This window comes from Periplaneta americana, chromosome 3, assembly GCF_040183065.1.
Source record: "Periplaneta americana isolate PAMFEO1 chromosome 3, P.americana_PAMFEO1_priV1, whole genome shotgun sequence".
NCBI lineage: Eukaryota > Metazoa > Arthropoda > Insecta > Blattodea > Blattidae > Periplaneta > Periplaneta americana.
In genome coordinates, this window is record NC_091119.1 from 180452922 (window position 1) to 180478461 (window position 25540).

General features: G+C 34.6%; 1 protein-coding gene across 4 annotated transcripts in view; it reads right to left on the reverse strand.

Annotated features, from left to right (window-relative positions):
• The window catches only part of sbb (scribbler), a 678201-nt gene extending 654264 nt beyond the window's left edge, over nt 1-23937 (reverse strand). For 2 of the 4 annotated variants that reach the window (XM_069822329.1, XM_069822327.1), the window contains exons 1-2: nt 23726-23937; nt 22957-23603 (exon numbers count right to left, since the gene is read on the reverse strand). The gene's annotated coding sequence lies outside the window, so the exon portion shown is untranslated. The remainder of the gene's footprint in view (nt 1-22956; nt 23604-23725) is intronic. The other 2 variants (XM_069822330.1, XM_069822328.1) reach the window with 1 other exon arrangement.
• Between the last annotated feature and the right edge of the window lie 1603 nt (nt 23938-25540).

Genomic DNA, 25540 nt, shown 5'->3' on the forward strand with positions numbered 1-25540 from the left:
CTTAGTTTGCAGCATTTGTTGCACAAGCCACTAGTATTTCTTTAATATGCTCTGTTCGATGCCCGAAAGTTGATGTTTAGTTTGGAAAAAATGAGTTGCTATAACGACGAGAAAACACACACTATCGTGCAAAAAAAAAAAAAAGTAAAATTCGAGTTATTTATTTGAAGAAAATTCTATGCTATCTATCGTGTACTTAAATTACCTTCTTGCAATTGTTTTTCGGAGAAGGGAGATAAAGATGGATCTGTACTAACAAGAGAACGGATTGGTGCTTATCCAAATCTACTTTCGAACCATGCCAGACGTTTCAGCATATAAAATTGTAGCACAAGTCATTACGGGAGTGTTTTTGCGACATTTGGTTAATAACTGCCGCATAAAAAGACGTTTTATCGCTCTGTACAGTAGGAAATCTTATGACAACAGTAAAAATTGCAGCAATTAAATAACACAATATCCACAGCAATACATATTACCTTCTCACACAATGAAACAAACCATGTTACGCTTGTTCACACTAGCATAAAAACTTGTTTGGTTTCACGTATATGCTTCATATGCGAAAGTGGCTTTGGGGGATTTAATACTCCGCTAACAACTAATGTTGAAAATTACATCTGAATCCATTTCACATTACAGTATACAAATTATAAAATTACAGTGTGTTAAAACAGCGTTTCTCAAACCATGGTCCGCGGACCACCTGTGGTCCTCGAGGTCTGCCCTTGTGGTCCTTCAAAAAAAGACAGAAGAAATAATAAAATTCAAACTAATTGCGTATCACAGTATAGCTTCAAATCTCAGAGTTTGGAAATGACAAATGGCAATCGAATTCCACTTTTTCTCCCACTATTGAAATTTTATGAAATTTATTACCCTACCCGTCTATCGACTTCCCACTCTACTCTCAGCAACAAAATAGGAATTTAAAGCACTATACACGTGGTGTTTCTCGCCATCTTTTCCCTGCATATCTGGCGCCACACCTGTAACCCAGCAAAGGACCAGCCCAATTCATAACCAGTACCGAACCTTAATTCAATTTTAAAATACAATTATACTGGTATTAAAATATGCTACAAAAATGATAAATTTGCTTTCGAAGGGAACAAGAGTAAGGTGGTCCGCGGAAGTGTTCTGACTTTAAAAAGTGGTCCCCACTCCAAAAAAAGTTTGAGAAACGCTGTGTTAAAACATATCTCCACGGCGCATGAATTCTGTAAGTGTTTACCTATGATATTATTTCCTATTAAGTGTTTACAGACCGATGGCACTACACAGGTATTGCTCGTCTATAGTTACTCATTCAAAGCGTAAACTAAATATATGATACAAGGTGTTACGCGTGAAAACTGTCAAATTTAGTGCGACAATTTCAGATTTTTGTATTGTAACCTAGATGCATTAAAGCCAAGGTTTCTTGAGCTACACTTATGAAATGTTCAAACTATGTATCATATGTATAATACAAAATGCTACCCTATCAGTAGATACCTATATAGTAGAATAATGCTACCCTGTAGGTGCATTTACACGTTTCAATTTTCCATGCGTTTACGCATGCAATCTGGAGAATATTGAAAGGATAAAGTTGAAAATGAAAGTTCAATTAAGATGCATGTAGATATTGTGTCTACATGGTGCGCCATATACCAAACAAAATAATTTTCAGATTATTCACAGCTGCTCGCTACATGCTACTGTTAAATGAATTACGCACAAGATATCCACACGGGGACGGGTAGCTTTCAATTACCGCATGCGCTCTCATTTTCAGTGGAAAAAAGCATGCACAATTGAGTGCTTTTCGTTCACTCTTGCATGCATTGCTTGAATGCGTAAAGGTGCATCTACATTGGTCAACTTTTCTTTCAACTTTACGCATTCAAGCAATGAATGCAAGATTGATAAACTTTTTGAGTTTCTCTTTCTATTGGTACTATTTTCATGCACCTCAATTTCATAGAATGTAAATTACATGTGTTCGAAATCGGAAAGGTCTCTTGTAGGAGCCCTATATGAGGTGTGTAGTTGCAAAATAGATACATCATTTTTTTTCGAAAGGAGTTAATGTTATATTTCATATCTTCATATGATTCTACAACTGCTATAGTACTGTTATGCTCCAAAGCCAGATACATCACATGGATCTGTATGATGAAAAATAGTATTGGTTGCAAATCCTTGGTTCTTTGCAAACTTTTTTCCTCCATACAGAAAAATTATGTTTTAGTGATTTATTTATTTATTTATGTCTATAACAGGGCAAAGCCCCAATTACAATAGACAGTACAGATTTGTTAAAAAAGCACAGAATTGCATATAACATGAAAAAAAGAGATAAAACAGACACAAATGCAAGATACAAGTGTAATTACAAAAAAAAATAGATACTACCTAAATAAAAGACACAGATATAGATATAAATGAAAAATACCAAATAAAAATAAATTTAAAAGAGTTAAGTATAGATATCATAGCCAAAAATGTAAAATGTAGCTATAATTGGCAAATTACAGAGTAAATATAACACTATGTTAATAAATTCAGTACACAGTATTATATAGTAGGACTAATAGGCTTAATTTATTTATTTAAGAAATTCACCACTTTAGAATGGGGTGAAGAAGGGATAGTGACGCGAAACATACAGCCTCTCCTATCCAAATGCCATCCTCACCTTCCCGTGGTCCACCCTGTTTCTACCAACGAGGAAATGGCGACCGAGTCACAGCGGTATAACTGTTTCATCAAATGCAGAGGAAATGCTGCATTACAAGCCTGTCCAGAGGCTAAAAGTGGCAGCCCCACTACTGGACTACCTAACGATAAGGCTAGTAACCTATCTTAGGGAAAACTACATTACTTTCAAGCCTCAAACAAGCAGTATAAGGATAGATAATTTGATGACAACCCAGAGCAAGTCAACGGTTAAACGAAATTGGAAAAAACAAAATATGTTCACATACGCTACTTGGAATGTTAGAGGGATCAATCATAAAGAAGAAGAACTAGATGAAATATTGAATAAAAAGCAGATTAAAATAGCAGCAATAACAGAAACAAAAAAGAAACTAAAAGGTACAACTGAAACAAAAAACTACATAATCATATATAATGGTGTTAATAAGAAGACAAGAGCACAGGCCGGAGTAATGATTTGGATTCATAAATCAATAAAAAACAAAATAAACAATTATACATACTGGAATGAAAGAATATTAGAAGTACAACTCCAGATAAGAAGAGGCAAACTAACTTTCTTTAGTCTTTATGCTCCAGAGGAAGGAAGAGTTGAAGAAACTGAATTGTTTTATGCCCAGTTGCAAGAAATTTTGAATAAAGTAAATAAAAATAATTACATATTATTAGCCGGAGATTTAAACGGTAGAATAGGCAACATCGAAATAAAAAATACCATAGGAAAATTTGGAGAACCTACCATAAACAATAATGGAGAAAAAGTAAGAGATTTTGTATTATACAATGAAATGAAAATCATGAATTCATTTTACAACCATAAAGATATTCATATGTATACATGGTCAGCACGTGGCTCAAAATCTATCATAGATTATTTTATAGCAAATAGAAAATTATCCGAATTATTTTTAGATGTCAAGGTCTTCAGAGGAAGTGACATTGGATCAGATCATTACCTTGTATTAGCAAAAGTGAGATATACACCAAGATGGCTACATTTAACAAAGATAAATGCCCCCAAAAAAGAATTAATGCGTTACAAAATTAGATTAATCCATGACGACAGTGTACGCTGGCTTTATCAAAAAAGACTTTAACAAAAAATGTTAGAAATACCTGAAGATGAAGACATTCACAAAGAATGGGAAAATATTAAAACTCAAATATCACAGGCAGCCACGGAGAGCATCGGAAAATATAAGGCTTTCACACAAAAGAAAAAATTAAGATCTTGGGATGATGAAATTAAGGAGATCATAAAAAATAAAAATATAGCTTATAGAAAATACCTTCAAACAAAATCCGTTAATGATGAAATAGATTATAAACATAAAAGGGCGATAGCTAACAGAGAAATTAGAAAACGACACAGGCAATCATGGAAAGAGTTTATATCTTTTTTAGAAACTGACATTTATAAAATGAAACCCAATACATATAAAATTTTAAAATACATGAACAGAGACATAAAGGAATCCGCCAAGATAAACCCTTGCCCCAAAATAGAAACATTCCTAGACTTTTACAAAAACTTATGGAACAATCCTACTTTTGATTCAAAATTCTGGGACACAAAAAACCCAGATGAACAATGCATTACAAAAGAAGAACTACAAGAAGCATTAAAGAAGACGAAAAATAGTAAATCACCTGGAGAAGATAACCTAAATTCAGAATTGTATAAATATGCAGGAGATCTATTTCAAGAAAGATTACTAAGATTTCTAAACAGAATATATCTGACTGCCACTTTACCGGAAGAATGGAAAAATAGTGTAATTATTCCCATATATAAAACAGGAGATAAACAGAATGTTGAAAACTATAGAGGGATTAGTATCCTCAACACATGTTATAAGATATTTAGTAGGATTTTAAATGAAAAATTAAAAAAACATGCTGAAACTTTCCTTCTGGAGTGTCAAAATGGCTTTAGAAAAGGAAGATCATGTGTAGATCCATTATTTAGTATCAAACTATTGTTGGAAAAAAGAAGAGAATTTAATTTAGAAACCCATATAGCTTTTATTGATTTTGTGAAAGCTTTTGATAAAGTCCGAAGAGACCTTTTATTCGACATATTACAAGAAAAAAATATTCCAAATTTGCTATTCCAAAATATAATAGAAATCTACACGGACAGCAAAATAAGTGTCAAAATAAATAACTGTATATCCGAAAGAAAATTAGTTAATAATGGAGTTCGACAAGGTTGTCCACTATCACCAACTTTATTTAATATTTATATAAATGAAATTATTTTAAAATGGAACCAAATCTACACATCAGGAATCAAAATAACCAGTGCTCTAACATTAAATACCTTACTCTATGCCGATGATCAAGTCATAATTTCCAATTCAGAGGATAATTTACAAAGAGGATTGTATACATTAAATGAAATATTAAAAGATTTTGGGATGGAAATTTCAGCACAAAAATCAAAAGTAATGGCATTTTTAGGACAAGACCCAGTGAGAAGTAAGATAATACACAATAACCAATGCCTCGAACAAGTGCAAAATTTCAATTATCTGGGTTGTGAAATATCTTATCAAAATGAAAAAGATGTGAACAAGAAAATTACCAAATTTACACAAATTCTAGAAATAATAAACAATACATTAAAAGCTAAATTAGTACAAAAATCTACAAGAATAAAAATATATAATACACTAGCATTACCCACCCTTCTATACGGAAGCGAGATTTGGACATTAAAGAAAAAAGACATGAACAGAATCAAAGCAACGGAAATGAAATTTTTCAGGAGAACAGCAGGATATACTCTTTTAGACCGAAAAAGGAATGAAGAAATTTTAGAACAATTAGAAGTAGAGTCAGTAGAACAAAAAATCACCAGATACAAATTCAATTGGCTAGATCATGTAAGAAGAATGGAAAATTCAAGAATCCCAAAAATTATGATGCAATATAAACCTAGAGGACATCGTCGACCAGGAAGACCGTTAAGAAGACTGCTAGATGGGGCCGAAACAGGTCTACAGAGGCCTAATTCGTGAAGGATGATGATGATGATGACCACTTTAGAATATGTATTCCAACCAGCATGATACCTGACTACAACTACAACAAACATGCAACTAGAATCCAACATATGAAACCATTGCTGTATAGGGTAAATTAGGGTCTGTTGGACACTTTGTACTTTAACGTGTTACCTCGCCACTTGTGGGCACCACATTCTGCTAGAAGTCAATGACGGAAGTAGCCACGAGTGGGGCTACTTCCGTCATGGACTTCTAGCAAAATGTGGTGCCCACAAGTGGCGTAGTAACACGTTAAAGTACAAAGTGTCCAACATGCCCGACTGGCCAACAGACCCTATTTTACCCTATAACTTTTTCTTGTACATATTGTACGATAACGAGAAATCTGTTTATTTGATACATGATTGTAAGTTCGAAGTATTAATAAACGTGGAGACATTTTATGAGATTGTGTTTTTGATGTCTGTAAATAAAAGCGAGATCGCTTTCTCAAATTTGATTTACCAATATTGAAACTAATTAGCTGTAGAAGATCAGGGTTGTCTATGTGATGTATCTGATTTTGCAACTAAATACCTCATATGTAGTAATAGTTAATAGTAAAATGTAGTGAAGGGTGGTTTTTCTGGAAAACAGAAATGTCACAGGACTATCATTAACGAATGGTATACAAATTGTACAGAAATTTGATGACATACATACATACATACATACATACATACATACATACATACATACATGGACATCACTTTATTTTTACCAACATTTTTAACTTTAACCTGGCTATACTCGGAAACACTGTTGCCCCCTTCCATTACAGGAGTTTGATGTTAATAGAGCAATATGTAAACAAATAATTTTACTAGCTACAGGAGGAGAGAAAAGTAGTGTATGCATTTTTGTTGTAGGGAAATACGATATTACGATTTTTAGTTTGATCACCACTTTTACGGAATTTATCAAAATACAGCAGAGTAGTAACATTTTTTCTTTCAAAAACTCAACTTTTCAGGTGGCTATGTTCGTTATGTAATGTCTACTTTTTTTAGCATATTAATTATTGATGTTAACATACGATATAGAGAGTGCACTTAAATTGAGGGGGTCATAAGTAAAGGGCTGTAAGTGCACTTAAGTTACTTTTGAGAAAATGGGGTTTAAATATTTAAGCTTTCGTAAAATCGGTGAAATTTTTATTTAAATTTTAATATGTGATGCGATTACAATATCCCTTTGCCACTAAAATTTTAGATACTTTAGCTTACACTGGATGAACTTAACTCATGTTATTACAAATGTCACTAGCATTCCTTTGCTTCTAGCCACCTCAATTCAAAAAAAGCTAATCTGAATTTTTAAACAAGTTGCTGAAAATGGTTGCCGTTCATTACAATGTAGGCTTCAATTCTTTACGCATATTATTAAAAACATTTTGAAGCATATTCTCTGAAATTGAATTTATCGTTTCTTCAATATAATTTTTAGTACGATATTATTAATGTAGGTTCTTTCTTCTATAGAAAACGCAACCATATTTCTGAAACACACTATACACTGCAGTGTTTACTTCACTGCTTGAAGACTTCGAATGCAACAGCAGCCGTAAGTTTGTGTGTCTGACGGGAGCAAGGACATTAGTGAAGGGGTGGGAGTGAAGTACATTCAGAAATGCATGTACAATAAAAATGCAAGTAAAAATAAAATGATGTCCCTGTACATACATACATACATACATACATACATACATACATACATACATACATACATACATACATACATACATACATACATACATACATATTCGTCTTGTTGCTTAGAAGGCTTGTTATAAACTCATTAGTCTAAATGCTGAAGGACAGAAATTCATGTAGTAACTGTCACGACAGTAAACGAAACAAGTTCTCTGATAACGCTATCAGGTACGAATTTTTCAGTCACGAAAAATATAGTACAGTACATAATTTGTCATTCCATTATGGCTGTATTTTACTTTTCTAAAGCGTATTGGTATAGAAAGAACGCAAGCTGCGAAACACAAATATTAAAGATTTTAACTGCAACTTATTTTAAGAAGTTAAACAAAAACTAAGCTCTCCCACTTTTATTTTCCATTATATTTTGTGATTTTCTTAAAAGAACACCAGGAATTCATTCTCGATTATAGTAAAACACGTTCCTGATAAAAACGAGTCGAAAACTGACGGAAACCTGCTGTCAAATTAGGAAGGATGAAAGCTTTCGTACAGTAAGAATTCAAGAAACTTCTTGTGCTACGAGTGGCACAGAATATCCTACTTCAAATCATGGCTATGAACCGTTATTTAGATGTAAATATCACAAACAGGTCTGTGGTTATCTTCTCAGAGTCTCTTCGGCTCAGTGGACGATTACATTACCAGTCTCGTGTCTATTTTAAACAGAATACCTTAATATGCAGGCAACATGCCTAAAACTCATTATGGCATGTAACTGGCAACAAGAGGAATAGACATCTACACAAGACAAGCCCAGACAAATTCAAAATCTACGTAGACATTATTTGTACGAATAAGTACAGTCACAGAAAAAAATAGCATTACTCTTGAAGAACCATACAGAGCATGATTCACACCACGACGATTTAACAACGATTTTCAACTTAAGGAAGACTCACCAAGTGATAATGGATTTTCACAACGATTGCTCCCCCAAACGTTCTATTTGAAATAAGAAACCTCCTTATAAATTTTTACATCCGAAAAGGGCCTAGTTTTCGAGATATGATTTTTTTTTCAAATTCTTCAATCCAGAGCTATAACAGCTAATGCAAGCAGTGCTACGTGCTAGACATATCAGGCAATAAATTTCATCTAGCTGCATACCGTACTGTCAAAATATCCTTAAGAGGTTAGATACAACTTACAGCAGTAAAATTTTGGAAATATTCAACATTTTTTTCCTCCATTATTATATCTTGTACAATAATGAAAATTAGTATGTGTAAAACACTGCTAATATTTTTACGATTTAAAAAATTATTTACATTTTTTTTTTCAAAATTCATTTCACTGTGTAGTGATGAAGCGTTTCCCACATATGTCAAAAACTATCCAACATTCTGTGATGAAATTTTTTGTGTGTATTTATGCATGTCATATGTACAATATGATGCAAGATCACTTCTCTAACTTTGTTAGATTGTCTGATAAGAAATAAATTAATTTAAAAAAAATGGTCAAATATCAATATTTTCTTCTAACACAAAATAAAAAAAAATATTATTTATTAAGGAATGTAGTTGAAAGAGTATGATATTGTAAATATGAGTTTCAGCAATAAAATAAAAAAGAGCGAACATGAAAAAGTTATCAAGGTTATGAGTTATGAGGGAAAAGCTTCATCATTGCACAGTAAACTGCCACAATTATAACATTTTGAAAAAAAAAAAAAAAAAAAAAAAAACATATGAAGAGTCCACTGCAAGAATGATGGATGTCGTTTGGAATACATTTTGCAGGAGACGCAATTGAGAGTTTGAAATGCTTAGCGCTCAAAGCTTAACTGCGATTTTCCGATCATTACTGGACAATGACTATCCGTGTTAATGCCATATAACTCTCTATGTACATTCTATAAGTCTTAAGCTATGCATTGACAGTCTTGGTTCATTTTCGACAAATGACATCCATCATTTTGCAGTGGACTCTTCATATATAAATAATCTCTTAAACATAAAAATATTTTTTTATATAGCAGAAGGACAGTGTTTTACACATACCAATTTTCATTATTGTAAAGGAGGAAAAAAATGTTGAATATTTTCAAAACTTTTACTGTAAGCTGTACCTAACCCCTTAAGGAAGGCTCACCATGTGATAATGGATTTTCACAATGATTGCTCTCCCAAGCGTTCTATTTGAAATAAGAAACCTCCCTATACATTTTTACATTCAGAAAGGGCCTAGTTTTCGAGATATGATTTTTTTCTTTTCAAATTCTTCTATCCAAATCTGTAACAGCTAATGCAAACAGTTCTATGTGCTAGACATATCAGACAATAAATTTCATCTAGCTGCATACCGTACTGCCAAAATCTAAGTTATGAAAATGACATATCACACAGTGGTGATATTCAGCTGGTTCGCAACAGTTCGGACGAACCGGTTCTTAAATTATTTCTAGGTCCGGCGAACTTTCCAGTTTATAATATTTGCAATTACCATGGACATATTATATCGCATATGTTTAACATAGGTACACATGAGAGCACTGGTTGTTAAACTTTTTGAATATCACCACTGGTATCAGATACATATCAGATAGCATATGCTATAGAGAAATGATAAGTAAATGTATGCATGCTTGAAATTACTCACTGTACTCATCACAGCAGTAGAAATCGTTGTAAAAACTCTCAAACAGTGGAACTTAGCACCGTGAACATTTCAGAAAAATAAGTTTCTCACAGTCAGTTTTAGAGCAGTTCCGTACATCAACGTGAAAACAGAATTCTACAGGAGTGACGAATTTATCAGGTTTGTTGTCAAGGTACCCGGCTTCATACAAGCAATGTTTAAACATATTTAGATACAGTATCTAGGAGATGGCTGATTGTGTGTTGAGGACTGCAATTGCATCACATTTCTCTCTGATGCAATATAATATTCGTGCGAAGTAACATAACGCTATCAGAGAACTTACGAATGAAATTTTTCCAAGGCCTAAAGCCATAAACGTGAAGAGGCTGGACAATCGGAGTTGTGTGCTTTGAAATTATTAGCACTTCCACTGTTTTCCTTTATGGAGTTTTCTTTATATTGCTTGTCTACCTCGGTAACTGGTCCACGAGTCTACCAAAAGAATGTTATGATCACTGACAGATTGAAAGTATATTTCTTGAAACAAGTTAAAGAGGTGAGTTTTCATAAGCTTCAGTAATTTTAAGGGCAATGCATGAACATCTGGAGTCTTAAAACATTTTCTTCTTCACGATGGCAATGGAGAAATAAGATTTCTGTATATGAGCGTCAAGCGATTATTTTGAAAAATCATATCTCAAAGGCTAGGCTTTCTCCGGATACGGTACTAGAGATGAACAAAACTAACTGCCGCTCTCGCTCGCTGTTCTCTGCATTTGTCTTTCGAGTCTCGTCTCGTCATTCTCGCTGCGCTTCGAGTCTCGCTCGTCATTCTCGAAATAGCATTTGGTCGACATGGAAAGATTTCGTAACTTTGAATAACATACATCATTGAAATAAATAACACAAATGTTTAAATGAGACAAAACAGAACAGTATCTTAGTTATCAAAACGTTCTGGCTCTATTATATGATATTACTAGAGAGCGGAATTTAGGCAAAAACCTATTTTTTTCCTTGATACATATAGGCTTGAGATTTAATATTTACATTTTTCATGGAAATATAGATATTAATCAGGGGTCGTCAGCACAGAGCACGCGGAAAACGCAGTGCACTAGGGTGCACTCCGTAGCTGCTAGCGGGTATGCTCTCTATCTCTCCCTGTTGCACGACGGTGCATAGGGGACGGCACCGCGTACCATTGCACATTTCAGCGAGTGCTGACGACCACTGATATAAATAAAGGGATTTTATAGTGCCTAAAAATTCCTATTTCGACGTTAGTGCCTATTTTTAAGTTTTTTTTTTTATTTTTGCATCTTTTTTGTAAGTATTTACTGTTTTTCTTAACATCCTGCACAGTTTACATTCCAAGACGGATAACAACTCCTTCCTAGCAGTGAACAACACAATAGAAAAGTACCTCCGGGCCACTCCCTTTCATTCTTACAATCTTTCAATCCTAAAATTCCAACTTTCAGTTAGCCTAGGTAGCGTAGTCGGTATAGCGCTGGCTTTCTGTGTTCGAGGTTGCGGGTTAGATCACGGCCCAGGTCAATGGCATTTAAGTGTGCTTAAATGCGACAGGCTCATGTCAGTAGATTTATTGGCATGTAAAAGAATTCCTGCAGGACAAATTATTATTATTATTATTATTATTATTATTATTATTATTTCATCTTCCTCTGTCAGCAATTAAACACAAACTCGCTGGGTTGTACCCGAATAAGCATTCTCTTACATTCCAAGACAGATAACAACTCTGTCCTTTTTCTCACCATTTGTGAGCAACACAATAGCCACAATAAGTGCTGATCATCTACTGTGAACCAAACTATAGAAATGTGATCAGTGAAAGAAAAAAAAAACTAACTTAAAGACAGAATGTCTTCATTTTGTGTATGCATGTGTACCCTTGTAAAATGTGAAATGTATGGAAGTTTCTTTTAATCCTATAATTTTGCATTAAATAAATGTTGAATTTTATATTAGTGACATTCTTTAACAAAGAAGCCTATTTTTTATTTTATAGAACCTAAATAAAGGAGTTAAAGAGCTCTAGATATTACCTATGGTTTTATAAATAAAAAAAAACAATTCTAAAATAAATTTGCATTTCTAAGAAACATAAAATATGACATTAATATGAGTATCTTTTTACTTGGGATTGCACACTTGATCTCAAACATATGAAAAGAAAATTCCTAGTCTTTTACTAAGGGCCTAGTAATTAAATAAAGACTGGGGAACGGATTATTATACACTGAAAGGTACAGATGTTTCAAATAGGCTACTTGATTGTTTATACATATATAACAGTTGCCAAAGTAGATAAAAGTTCAGTCAGGTATAAACAACTGCTGACTTCGGGACTTCGGGAGATGATCAATATCGAGTCTCGGAAGACTCACAACTAGTCTTTACGTCAAGGACACGACGTAATACAACATTGTTGTGCGGGTTTTCGGCTTTGCGGGTGCTGAGTCTTGTTTTCTCGATCGTTGGTCATCTCTAGTAGGTACGCTAAAACGTATACAGAGATTTCTTATTTCAAATGGAACGTATAGGAGAAAAAAATCGTTGTGAAAATCCATTATTACTTGGTGAACCTTCCTTGTTAGTATTCGAATAGTATTACAGGAAGGTATTTCATAACTAACGCAATTTCAAAATAAGATCAAATTAATGCCTAAGAGCTATTATGTATAGTAGTGGCAAAAAAATCGGACCGACCCTTGTAGCTGATTTCAGAGCCTTGTTCACTCCAGAGCACGATGGACTGGTAACTAAGACTTTCGTGGTTCGAATCCTGCCTGGGAAGGAAACTTTTTTTTTTTTCCTTATTCAAATTTATTCCCAATACTTTTCGATTGCTGGTAAATTCATGTTCTGGAAATAATTAGTTGATTAAGTAGTAATATTTCGCTGCAAGTCTTAGTTACCAGTCTATCGTGCTCTGGAGTGAACAAGGCTCAGAAATCAGCTACAAGGGTCGGTCCGGTTTTCCCCCCCCCCCCCCCACTACTGTACAAAATGCGATATAGTACAACTCCGATTATGACAATTCATTGCAAACATTCCGATAGCTCTGTGCTAGCGTGCTTGCTCGCACACTACAAAGTTCAGGGTTCGGATACTGTTGAGGAAATAATTTTTTTAATTAATTATGCGGATTAGTTTTGTTTACCATCGTTCTATTGTACTGCACGATTTATAAATATTAATTTACTATTAAGAATAGATCAATTTTCAAACGCCTTTCTTTTTACGACCAGGGTTGCCAGATTCTCTCGTCAGGACTCCAGGACAAGTGATGATACTGCACCTTAAAGTGACTATACATTTGAATTAATTCAATTTGTAATACAACTGATTTTATTCGTTTTATGTATTTAAACCAATTATATAGAGACTAAACTTTGAATTTTGTTACATTTTTGCAGGAATTTAGACTGACCTACTGTATGCACTGAAAAATACCGATTCAGCTATTGCAGTATGCTGGCTATATGTCAACAACTGCTAACCTAGATGCGGTGTGATGACAGGAATAATTAGTTAACATGCATAAGTGTACCTATAACTAAACATAAATACGAAAGTTATAGAATAAATTTAGATGTAAAAAAAAATTGATTTTAAAATATTTATGGTAGTAAATTGTGAAAAGGAGCAGATAATTAAGGTTTAAAATCTTAATGGTTATCACGATGGGTTTAAACATGCACTAAAACCAGACGTAAGTGTAAGTTTGAACCAATAAATTATTGAGATTTGCGATAAATTAATTAGTTCAGGAAATTGTATATTTATTATGTATAACTACTTTTGTATATAGATCATTTTGTTAAATTATTAAGTTTGTACTTTTGTGAACTAATATCAATAAATCTATCACTATCACTACATTTTTGCTAGATTATGAAACTTCCTTTGAATTATTGATAAATTCTGAAAAAATAATGTCATATTATAGTTTGGACTTCAGAAATAAGAAAAGCAAATCCATGTGGTTGATAGAGGACGAAATCAGACAAGGGATACTGAACAGATGGACGAAATATGTAGAAGAGTTATGAGACAGGGAATCGTCCAGATGACTTGGCTATAGAAGACGAAGAAGCCGATCAGAAGACGAAAAACGATTTTCTATTTTAAGCGAAGAAGTTGAACTAGCGTTTAGGGAAATGAAGAATGGGAAAGCAACAGGAGTGGATGGAATTCCCATTGAATTAGTGAAGTGCTTGAGCGAAGACAAGAAGGAAATTCTATCATTATGCAACGAAATATATGAGCAAGGCGACTGGCCTGAAGATTTCACGGAGACAGTGTTGCTTTCAATACCGAAGAGAAATAATGTCAAGAAATGTAACGAGTTCAGGACCATCAGCCTGATATCACACTCGGCAAAGATTCTTCTGCGAATACTGAATCGACGTTCATATTCTAAGACGGAAGAACAGTTGAAAGGAGAGCAGTTTGGCTTCAGGAAGGGAAAAGGTACGAGAGATGCAATTGGACTGCTATGAACAATAGACGAAAGATACCTAGAGAAGAATAAATTAGTGTATATAGTATTTGTGGACCTAGAAAAGAAGTTTGACAGAATGGATTGGAATAAACTGATGGGGTTTCCAAAGAAAATTGGCGTGGATTGGAAAGAGAGGAGGCTGTTCAGTAACCTTTATATGAAACGAATCAAAGTCAGGATAGGAGAAGAAATGTCAGAAGGAAGTGAAATAGAGAGAGGAGTACGACAAGGATGCCCCTGTATTATCTACCCTATTCAACATCTACTTGGAGGATTTAGTGAAGAACTGTTTTCAGAACATGGGAGGAGTAACAGTAGGAGGAAGAAGAATAAAGTGTATAAGATTTGCTGATGATATGGCGTTGTTAGCAGGAGAGGTGATGATACTAAGGGATATGCTACTGGAACTAAAAAGCATCGCCATAGGAAGAAAACTACAGAAGATAAACTTGCGAATTCTAAATTAGGCAGTAGACCAAGTGCACAGAATAAAATATTTGGGGTGTACTATAAGCAGTAACATGGGCTGCAGTCAGGAAGTCAAAAGGAGGATAGAAATGGCAAAGGAAGCTTTTAATAGAAAAAGGAGCATCTTCTGCGGAATTCTGGAAAAAGAACTGAGGAAAAGACTAGTAAAGTGCTTTGTGTGGAGTGTGGCATTATATGGGGCAGAAACATTGACAGTATGACGAAATGAAGAGAAACGAATAGACGCATCTGAAATGTGGATATGGAGAAGAATGGAGCGTGAGAAGTGGATAGAGAGAATAAGAAATGAAGTTATGTTGGAAAGAGTGGGTGAAGAAAGAATGATGCTGAAATTGATCAGAAAGAGAAAAAAGAATTGGTTGGGTCACTGGCTGAGAAGAAACTGCCTACTGAAGGATGCGCTGGAAGGAATGGTGAACGGGAGAAGAGTTCGGGGCAGAAGAAGATATCAGATGATAGACGACATTAAGATATATGGATCATATGTGGAGACAAAGAGAAAGGCAGAAAATAGGAAAAATTGGAAAAAGCTGGGTTTGCAGTGAAAGATCTTCCCTTGGGCACAACACTTTGAATGAATTCCACAGCCAACCTTCAATAGGCCTACGACCCTACGTCACGAATTCTTTATCTTATTCATTACTAGCCGTACCCGTGCGCTCCGCTGCACCCGTTAGAAATAAATATAAAGTAATTACATAATTAAAATAGGACGTTTGATCCAGGGAACATTCGTGTTTGGTAGAAGGATAAATCGTTTAATATGTTACTTAATTTAAATTGCATCCAAATAATTAAAATGCGATCATTTTGGTACAGAGACACTCATTTGGAGCAATGACAATTCCTTTAACAGGTTTCTTAATTTTTATTACATGCAACCATAGTTTAATGAAGATTGACATCATTTAGATTTAATGTGTATATTTTATTTTACTTGTTATAGGTTTCCATTGAATTATGGTAATAACTTAATTTTAACCCTTGTTTTCTACGTATTCAGTAAATGGCGCTTGGCCCACTATGGTTCTGAACCCTTCAAATAACTTAAATTATATTATATTATATTATATTATATTATATTATATTATATTATATTATATTATATCAGAAGTTACTGTAATAACATTATAGCATTATGTCCATCTAGAGAAACTACACTTTCCAATGGTGAAGTAATAATTAATTATACAAATCGGTTAATTTAGTTTCCGATATTACTTCATACAAACACAGAAACATTCTCTGTAGGCTATCTTTCATAGCTTTCGATTGTTGCTGTCCAAGGTCCCTTATAGACGAAGTCATTTGTTTTTTAATTCATTACACGGCCTTAGATGGCAGTTATTTTAATTTTAAAACTCATTTATCTCATTAAATATCAGTCCTATCAAAATTTTTCAAGGAATAAAACTTATCGCAAATTATTTTTGAAGAAACTTTTGTTATGTAACATTTGTCAAAAAAAATCAATAATAAGCGAGATATTTCGATTTATTTAATTGAGGCCCCCTTATAACCCCCTTTTAAATAATGTATTTTGAATGCCATATAGCCTAAAATCTAAGTTACAACGAACTTAATTTATATTCCAATTTTCATCGAAATCCGTTCAGCCATTATCGCGTGAAAAGGTAACAAACAAACATACATACATACATACATACATACAGACAGACAGACAGACAGACAGACAGACAGACAGACAGACAGACAGACATACAAACAAAAATTTCAAAAAAGCGATTTTCGGTTTCAGGGTGGTTAATTATATATGTTAGGACTAATTATTTTTGGAAAATCGAAAATTACCAGAAAAATTTCGGCTACAGATTTATTATTAGTATAGATAGACTAGCAATGATGTCGGTTCAAGTCTCAACTCTCTTCAATAACCCATTCCTCATTCAGAACTAGACCCGTATCTTAGCAACAATATCTCGCATTTACAATATTCCGCTTAATCTTTATCAGATCTTACAGCGTAAGATATACAATGTACAAGCAAATCTTACGTCTTAACAGATCTTAACACATGTAATAAATCAACTTCGCTCTCATGTCTTTAATTAATAATGTTCTTGCTTTAAAATTATTAACACAAGAACGTTTCCCATCTGTATAACAGTCGGTTTACTTTCTACCAAGCCTTACAAGGAGTCACAATGTTTGTACTATCATGTCTTTCATATACCAAGACTTGTCTTCTACACTATCGACATCTTGCCGGCTAGAGTTTCTGTTCTGTATGCCGCGCCAGAAGGCTACTGAAGCTACGTATACAAACCGGTCCTTTTACATCGCGTCATATTAGCAACGTATCAAATCACTGTTAATAAGTAAGCTATTATAGTTTTATCATGATCGCAATGTTATATATTTCAACAGTTTGGTTAAACGTTTTAACAGTATTATCGATAAACTTCTAAATGACTTTTGACATTATTACTAACGGTAGTGTACTCGATACAACACGTTTTTATTTCGAACATATCCCGGCATGACATTTTTGTATTAGTAATAAGTAGTATGTACTACAATAAATAAGAACCAACAAACTTTACGTAGCCTACATGCATAATTCATGCTGTATTTAACATTCTAAAACATACGTAAAAGAAATATCGTTTAACATTATAACGAAGCCGAATACATTTTGTATGCTAGCTTCAAAGAAAATTGTTCTGCACACACTGCTTTCTAAATACGTAAGGAAATGTTAATTTTTTATTCATATGTATTTGATATTTTCAGAGACCAGATTTATTAAGGTACCGTCATTTTGTTTTATGATAATAGCAACTGCGCGAAAAGAATATTTACTTTCTGATGATTGAATGTGATAAGTGTGACTATTACACTTTTACTACGTCATACTACTTGTGACCAATAAAACGGTACAAAAGGACGTATTTCAATCAATCATGGCTGCTTATCGCACAATTTTATCGCTTCCCTAGCATTTGTTTAATTTGATCGCTTCCCTAGCATTTATTTTTATCACTACTCTAGCATTTGTTTCTTTGTTTGCCAACATTTCAAACTCCAAATTCTTTACGATACTATAAAACATACTTAGCGACCGTCATTTGTTTATAGTCAACTGAAAATGGCGGCTCTGTTCAAACGTGTTGATGAAGCTAACATTAGTGAAATAGAATCTCAATAAGTCAATTAATGTTTTATTCCTATTAGAGTACTTTATTTCTTCTAAACTTTATATACTTTCTTCTTAAATCCCACTCGAGTTTTGATTTCCTCTAGATAAATCAAAACCTCTAGTGAGATTACTGTTTATAATTCAACCACACCCATGTCTGTAATGAATGGGCACTGGTAACATCTTGTATCGTAAAAGTTTCATAGAATAAAATCTCTAAATCATTTAAATTAGAAAAGAGAACATGGTAGGCCTAGGTAGCGAATCTTCCTAGTACAATCATTTGTAACAGCACATTTGTACCGCATAAGCCATAACACTCAGACGAACTTCGTATATTGCAGAACTGGTAAAAGGAAAAAATGTATTATTGTCGTTTCCACATGAAGACTACAGGGGAAAAACCTGATAAGTCACGTTTTACTGTGAAAGCAAGTTAAAAGTTTCAAGACCCATTATAATCTACAGTCTTTGGGTTACCATACTTCAAATTTCTTTGGATAAATAAGAATGTTATTCTATACAGTTAAACTACACAAATCTACACTACCTGAGCTATTATACGACATTTAAAACAGAAAATAGATCATTTTGGACTTATGACGTTTTTCCCGTGCTCTTCACATGTATTAATTCCAGTGGCGTGCCGTACATGGAAGGCAAGAGAAAGCATTGCTTTTTCTGTTCATAAAGCGAAAAAGAAGAAATTTATTGCATATATATTTTAAACATGTGAACTATGAATTCTCTAACGGTTGGGGGGGGGGGATCATCGTGCTAACCACACGATACCTCCATTCTGGTTGGATGATCGTCCACCTCTGCTTCGGCATGTGGGCGTGAGGTCAGCAGCCGGCTGGTCGGTCTAGGCCCTTCATGGGCTGTAGCGCCACGGATTATTATTATTATTGTTATTATTATTATTACTATGAATTCTCTAATCTTAAAATGTCACAAAATTCTTTCTCTGAGCGCCTGTCCTTGTCGATGCGGATTCGTTATTCATATTCTATAGAGAAGAAATTACTGGAAACCATTCACAGTATTGAGGACTTGTATGTCCAGTTCATCGGTGATTTTGTTGCTAAAGAGAGGAGAATTGCTTGGTCTTCAAATAGTATTTAGGCGAGTTGACTGCTATCAGTTTTGTACTACACCTATAAAGATTTGTATTATTTCTTCCCTCACATAAAATTGCACCGCACGCCACTGGTTAATGTTCTCAGATGAAAAAAAATGGGTATAGGCTCTATATGAAATATTTCAGCGAAATGTTATGACAGATTCACAAGCAAACATTCTCAATGGGGCAGAAAAAAAAGTTATTTTTGTTTTATTCCACCATGTTAATAATGGCAATACAAATTTTGGCCACTCGAGCGCAATTACGAGGGCCTTGAAATAAGTTTCTCTAGGGCCGTTTACAGAAAGGAAACACAATTTCAAGGAAAGATTTATTGGAACAGATACAGCAATTGTTGAGATATTTTTCAGCATATTTCCCACCGGAACTGAGACATTTGTCATACCGTGGGATCAACTTCTGTATCCCTGTGTTATAAAAGTCAGACGCCTGGGATCGGAACCAGTGTGTAACAGTCGTTAGCACCTCTCTGTCGATACCATGGTATTACAAATGTATCAATTCCAGTGATGAATATGGTGAAAAATAGCTCAACTCTTGTATCTACTCCAATAAAATGAAACTGTGTTTTCTTTCTGTAAACGGCACGAGGGAAATATTTTACGGTCCTCGTAATTGCGCTCGAGTGACCAAAATTTGTACAAGCACTTGTTGTGACATTATTAACTTGGTGTAAGATAAAAAAAAAACTTTATCTGCCCCCATTACAGTGTTTGCTTGTGAGCGTCTGTACTGGTTGAAGCGGATTCGTTAGCCATATTCTATAGAGAAGAAATTACTGGAAACCAATCATAATAATGAAGATTTCTATGCCCAGTTCTTCGATTATTTTGCTGCTAAAGAGAAGAGAATTGCTTTGGTCTTCAAATATATTTAGGTAAGTTGATTGCTATCAGTTTTGTACTATATACCTATAAAGATTTGTATTATTGCTTCCCTCACATAAAATTGCATCGCACGCCACTGGTTAATGCTCTCAGATGAAAAAAAAAATGAGCGTAGGCTCTATAAAAAAACAGCGAAATGTTACGACAGACTCAGTAAATTCTATTTATAAACATCTCTATAAAAATATTTTTTTCGATAATGAAAATAAGACTCAAACAATTAAAAAAAAAGGGGGGGAGGTCTTTATTTTTACGTTTCTACAGTGTGGTCAGTTGAAGCGGATTCGTTAGCCATATTCTATAGAGAAGAAATTACTGGAAACCAATCATAATAATGAAGATTTCTATGCCCAGTTCTTCGATTATTTTGCTGCTAAAGAGAAGAGAATTGCTTTGGTCTTCAAATATATTTAGGTAAGTTGATTGCTATCAGTTTTGTACTATATACCTATAAAGATTTGTATTATTGCTTCCCTCACATAAAATTGCATCGCACGCCACTGGTTAATGCTCTCAGATGAAAAAAAAATGAGCGTAGGCTCTATAAAAAACAGCGAAATGTTACGACAGACTCAGTAAATTCTATTTATAAACATTTCTATAAAAATATTTTTTTTTCGATAATGAAAATAAGACTCAAACAATTTTAAAAAAAAGGGGGGGGGGAGGTCTTTATTTTTACGTTTCTACAGTGTGGTCAGTAATTCGAGCAATGGAATGAGGAACCTTTGTCGAAAATATTGTCAGTATTTAGATCAGAGACTTATTTCGCCGAAAAGTTGACATTTTGTTTCTGCAACAGTGTCTTAAGTCGCATGTCATAAACTTCATTATACGGTGTTGCCACATCGCTCGAAATTAAATGTCAACTTTCGGAAAAGCAAGTCTCGGATCCATATATTTAATTCGAGTCAATTTTGGAAAAGTAGTAATGTTGTGGTGTTCCCTCGCGAGAATTTCGTACCACCCTGTATATATGTTGTATGACATGTTTAATCGATGTGATAGTAATTATGTTAATGAGCATTTTATTTCGTACCAGCCTGTACATAGGCCTATTATGTTGTATGACATGTTTAATCGATGTGATAGCAATATTATGTTAATGAGCATTTTATTTCAATATTAAACTGTATTATCTATAAACGATGCAAGAATACAATGTAATCGCGATCTTATGTAAAAGAGTCTATAAATAATACTGAGTAGGCCTATAAATTCAGTGCATTTACAATCATCGTGTAAAACCGCCCTTAACTATATGCATATTATGTAGTTGAAGCGCCAGTAATCGTATTCCCCAGTTACCCCACCCCTCAACAGAACTAATCAAAACAGTTCTGTCAACTATTCCATTTGTCATTCATTGTCGGCCATTACCGTCAGCAGTAAACTGGTAAAACTGGATTATTATCGGGGTAATATAAATATTACGACAAAACAATCTATCTCCTCAGGAAATAGTGCTGTAACAATATAAACACCTTTGAGTTGAATGATAAGGAAATGTAAAGATAAAAAATTATACGAAAGATATTATTACCACTTAAAGGGAAAACGAAGGCTTGGAATCAATTACCGCTATTAAACAAACAAGAGAAATAAATATATGGTTATGAAACTATGTAAAAAGCATGCCTCTATGTTATTTTAAAGTACCTTCAACCCCAAGATAGAAGTACATACAACAATTAGAATGTAGAAATCGATAAGGTCTCTCATTACAGCATACACAATATTATGATTATACACTTCAGCAATAAAAAAGTATTATCAAATTTAATTGAACGTTAATACTGAAATAAAAGTAGGCTAATTAAATAGAAGGTTGTTTGTAATCTTGGCAAAGTCAATTTCTCATTTATTACCAAGTTATACAGCTGTTAATATATGTAAAGACAAACAACACTACTAGATGCAACCAACTACACACACCCGCTTTCCCCTGCAGTAAATTATTTCTGAAAGCATTTAACACTTCAAATCCCAAGGCATTAAATAATTCATATTACTGTAATACCCCAGTAAATAAACATTCAGAGTCTAGTTGATATTTCTTCTGACTGTACCCCGAGCCTCTATGTTATTTTAAAGTACCTTCAACCCCAAGATAGAAGTACATACAACAATTAGAATGTAGAAATCGATAAGTTCTCTCATTACAGCATACACAATATTATGAATATACACTTCAGCAATAAAAAAGTATTATCAAATTTAATTGAACGTTAATACTGAAATAAAAGTAGGCTAATTAAATAGAAGGTTATTTGTAATCTTGGCAAAGTCAATTTCTCATTTATTACCAAGTTATACAGCTGTTAATATATGTAAAGACTAACAAGTCTACTAAATGCAACCAACTACACACACCCGCTTTCCCCTGCAGTAAATTATTTCTGAAAGCAATTAACACTTCAAATCCCAAGGCATTAAATAATTCATATTACTGTAATACCCCAGTAAATAAACATTCAGAGTCTAGTTGATATTTCTTGTGACTGTACCCCGAGCAGAGAACCACTCAACAAAATGGCTTCCCTCACTCCCCTCGATCGAACATTACGGCCTGGCTACGGCCCCAACATGCATCCGTTGCTGCGGGGGGAGTACAAACCCGCATACAGCGGCTCCCTCCCCAAACCCCAGCCGAGCTGCATACAAATATGACAAACCAACCTCACGTACCCTCTGATATAAGCTTGCAGTACCGTGCGACGAGTCTTGGCGATCTCCTTTTTTCGTCTATTGTTTTAGACGAAACATTCCCGGCAGAGTCTTGGGATAAGAGACACCGCCGCGCGTTGGGATCCTTAAGTTGTAGCGGCAAGAGAATCTCGACACCAACAGGGCTTCGGGCGTAGTCAGTCATTCCACATCCCAGACGCTAGCTCACTTCTGCACTGGTCTTAATTCAGAAACGATAACTTTCCACAATCGATACGAGAAACAGCACAGCCAAAAAACACAACGTGATATTGTTGGAATATAATTCCATTGTGTTTGACGGGTGTATCACACACATACACATTCACACACGTCAGCATTAAATTACACTAAAATTTGCTGGTCTTCAAATAATATCTTTATTTTTTCTCAAACACTGCTTTCCATCTCACTATGTGAACCACTAAATTGTTAAAACTTGAGGCGCCATGCCACTCTTCTTATGACAAGACTTCACTAAACAAAGACGACGAGAAAGCTATGCGGCAGAAGAGTTGTTTCCAGAAATGGCCGCCGTCGCTTCGACACTGAGAGACAGCAAACAACACACCAAACAAACAACTCACCGCGTGTTTACATATAGGATCATGTACGAACGCACACAACACCTGAAACACAAGGTACATATAGAAAAACTCATGAACCGAATATCAGCTCCGTAATAGGCGAAGCAACTACTGGTGCTAAGCACAAAATGCTACGAATAAGAGCAAAGCGAACAAACACCAACCTCCGTTTGCGAGATTCATGGGGCTCCATTTACACCACGGTATCCAATAACTTGGGATGTCGATAAAAATGAAACACCAAAGCTCCTCGCTCAATGGCGGACACTGCACTTTCTCACAAGGGCCTCCCGCCCGCTTCCCTGCCTGCTACAGTCGCTACACACACATGGCAAGGCCTCCTCTGCGCTCGGCTTGGCGACCATCGGCACGGCACGGCTCCATCATACCTCAGCCACGCGGAGAGCCAACGACCATTATGCACAATCCGGGGCCGGCCATATAACACAAGCAGCGAGACTCGATTGAGCATTCGCCATCACACGTTTAACATCTCTTCTATACAAAGGTTTAGCTGTGTGACGAAGTCTGCCTTTATCTGCTGGGGAAAAATGACTAAAAAAACTCATTTCACCTTCAAGATGTAACATAAAATACACGTTCTCTTATTTGCCGCTTCCCATTCGAATGAAATAAAAATACATGCAAAGAAAGAAAAAATGAATGGATTTCCGAACACAAAATAGCGATTGCGTTTGGTGTTTTGTTGAACCAAACTGGTGGCTGATTTTTCATGGCTAGTGGTAGGGCGATAAATTCTGGTGTACTTGACTGTAGATTGCTTCAGCAGTCTGAAAGATCCCAACTTCTCGATATTAATGTAGTCGTGAAAAGAAACCATCCCAATGAAACAAGAGGTTGTAGGCCACGCGTCATTGAGGAAGAAAGATAAGAAATTGCCATCCGACCTAGTTCAGCCAAGAAAAATGATGTCTTGAAATACTTAAATGCGTTTATTCCATGGGAATGGGATAGAATGCCTTGTACTGTTTCTTTTGAATTCCTTTACACTATACTGTTTACAAATAGATTAATGCATCTCTTCGACTTCAAAGAATATCTGCTGTCCTTTGTTTAAACAAAGTGTTGCTAGGTTACAGCGCGTTGCATGTCGTTCATCCTCTGATGATTAAATTTATTTATGCTGCTGCAGCCGGTTTGTTTTGAACCGGGGTTGAAAGGTGGAATATGTGATGAAACGCGGCAGGGAATCAATAATAACAATAAATTAAACGTGTAATTGCAATCTGTTAACATGCTTCGTTTTTAATGTACATTTTCGGTGACGTTTCCTAAATAATTATGCATTATGTATATAAAAGCAGGACTGACACAATGCGCGCATTCTTCTCCTATATAAATCAAACTGATCAACATTAACTGACTACGCTTTTGATAAATTAAATAATATGTATTTGTGAACATTTATATGAAGGATTATGTGCTCGTATAATTCAACAAAAAAACATACGCTATTGAATGGAAATGACTAATTATAATTCATGTAAACATCCTAGTTTATTCCAAAATCCAGTTCATTACATTCGAGAATCCAGAAAATACTTTTATGACAAACAATAATATGCACAGTACGTGCATAATTATGTTGATATTATTATTATTAGCTTTATAAACCATCTCTGAGGCTTTAATAATCAACAATATAGACGTCATGCATGCAATTATACAGCAGTTTAAAATACGGGACAAACATACACCCACTCCGTAAGGAACAAAATAATGACGTTTGATTTACTATATTTATTTATACCAAATTACATATAAAATTAATAAAATAAAAAATCAGAAACATACGCATGAGCAAAGCTCGTGTTCGGATGTAGTTCCATATAGGCTACACAGCGAATAGGGATTATAAAGAATGGACACTGAGGGAATTTTCCTGTGTTTTGTTTCTCTGTGCGCAACGTTTAGTTCCACTTTCAAGCGCTAGAGCTTAGTGTAATCGAGCATACGCT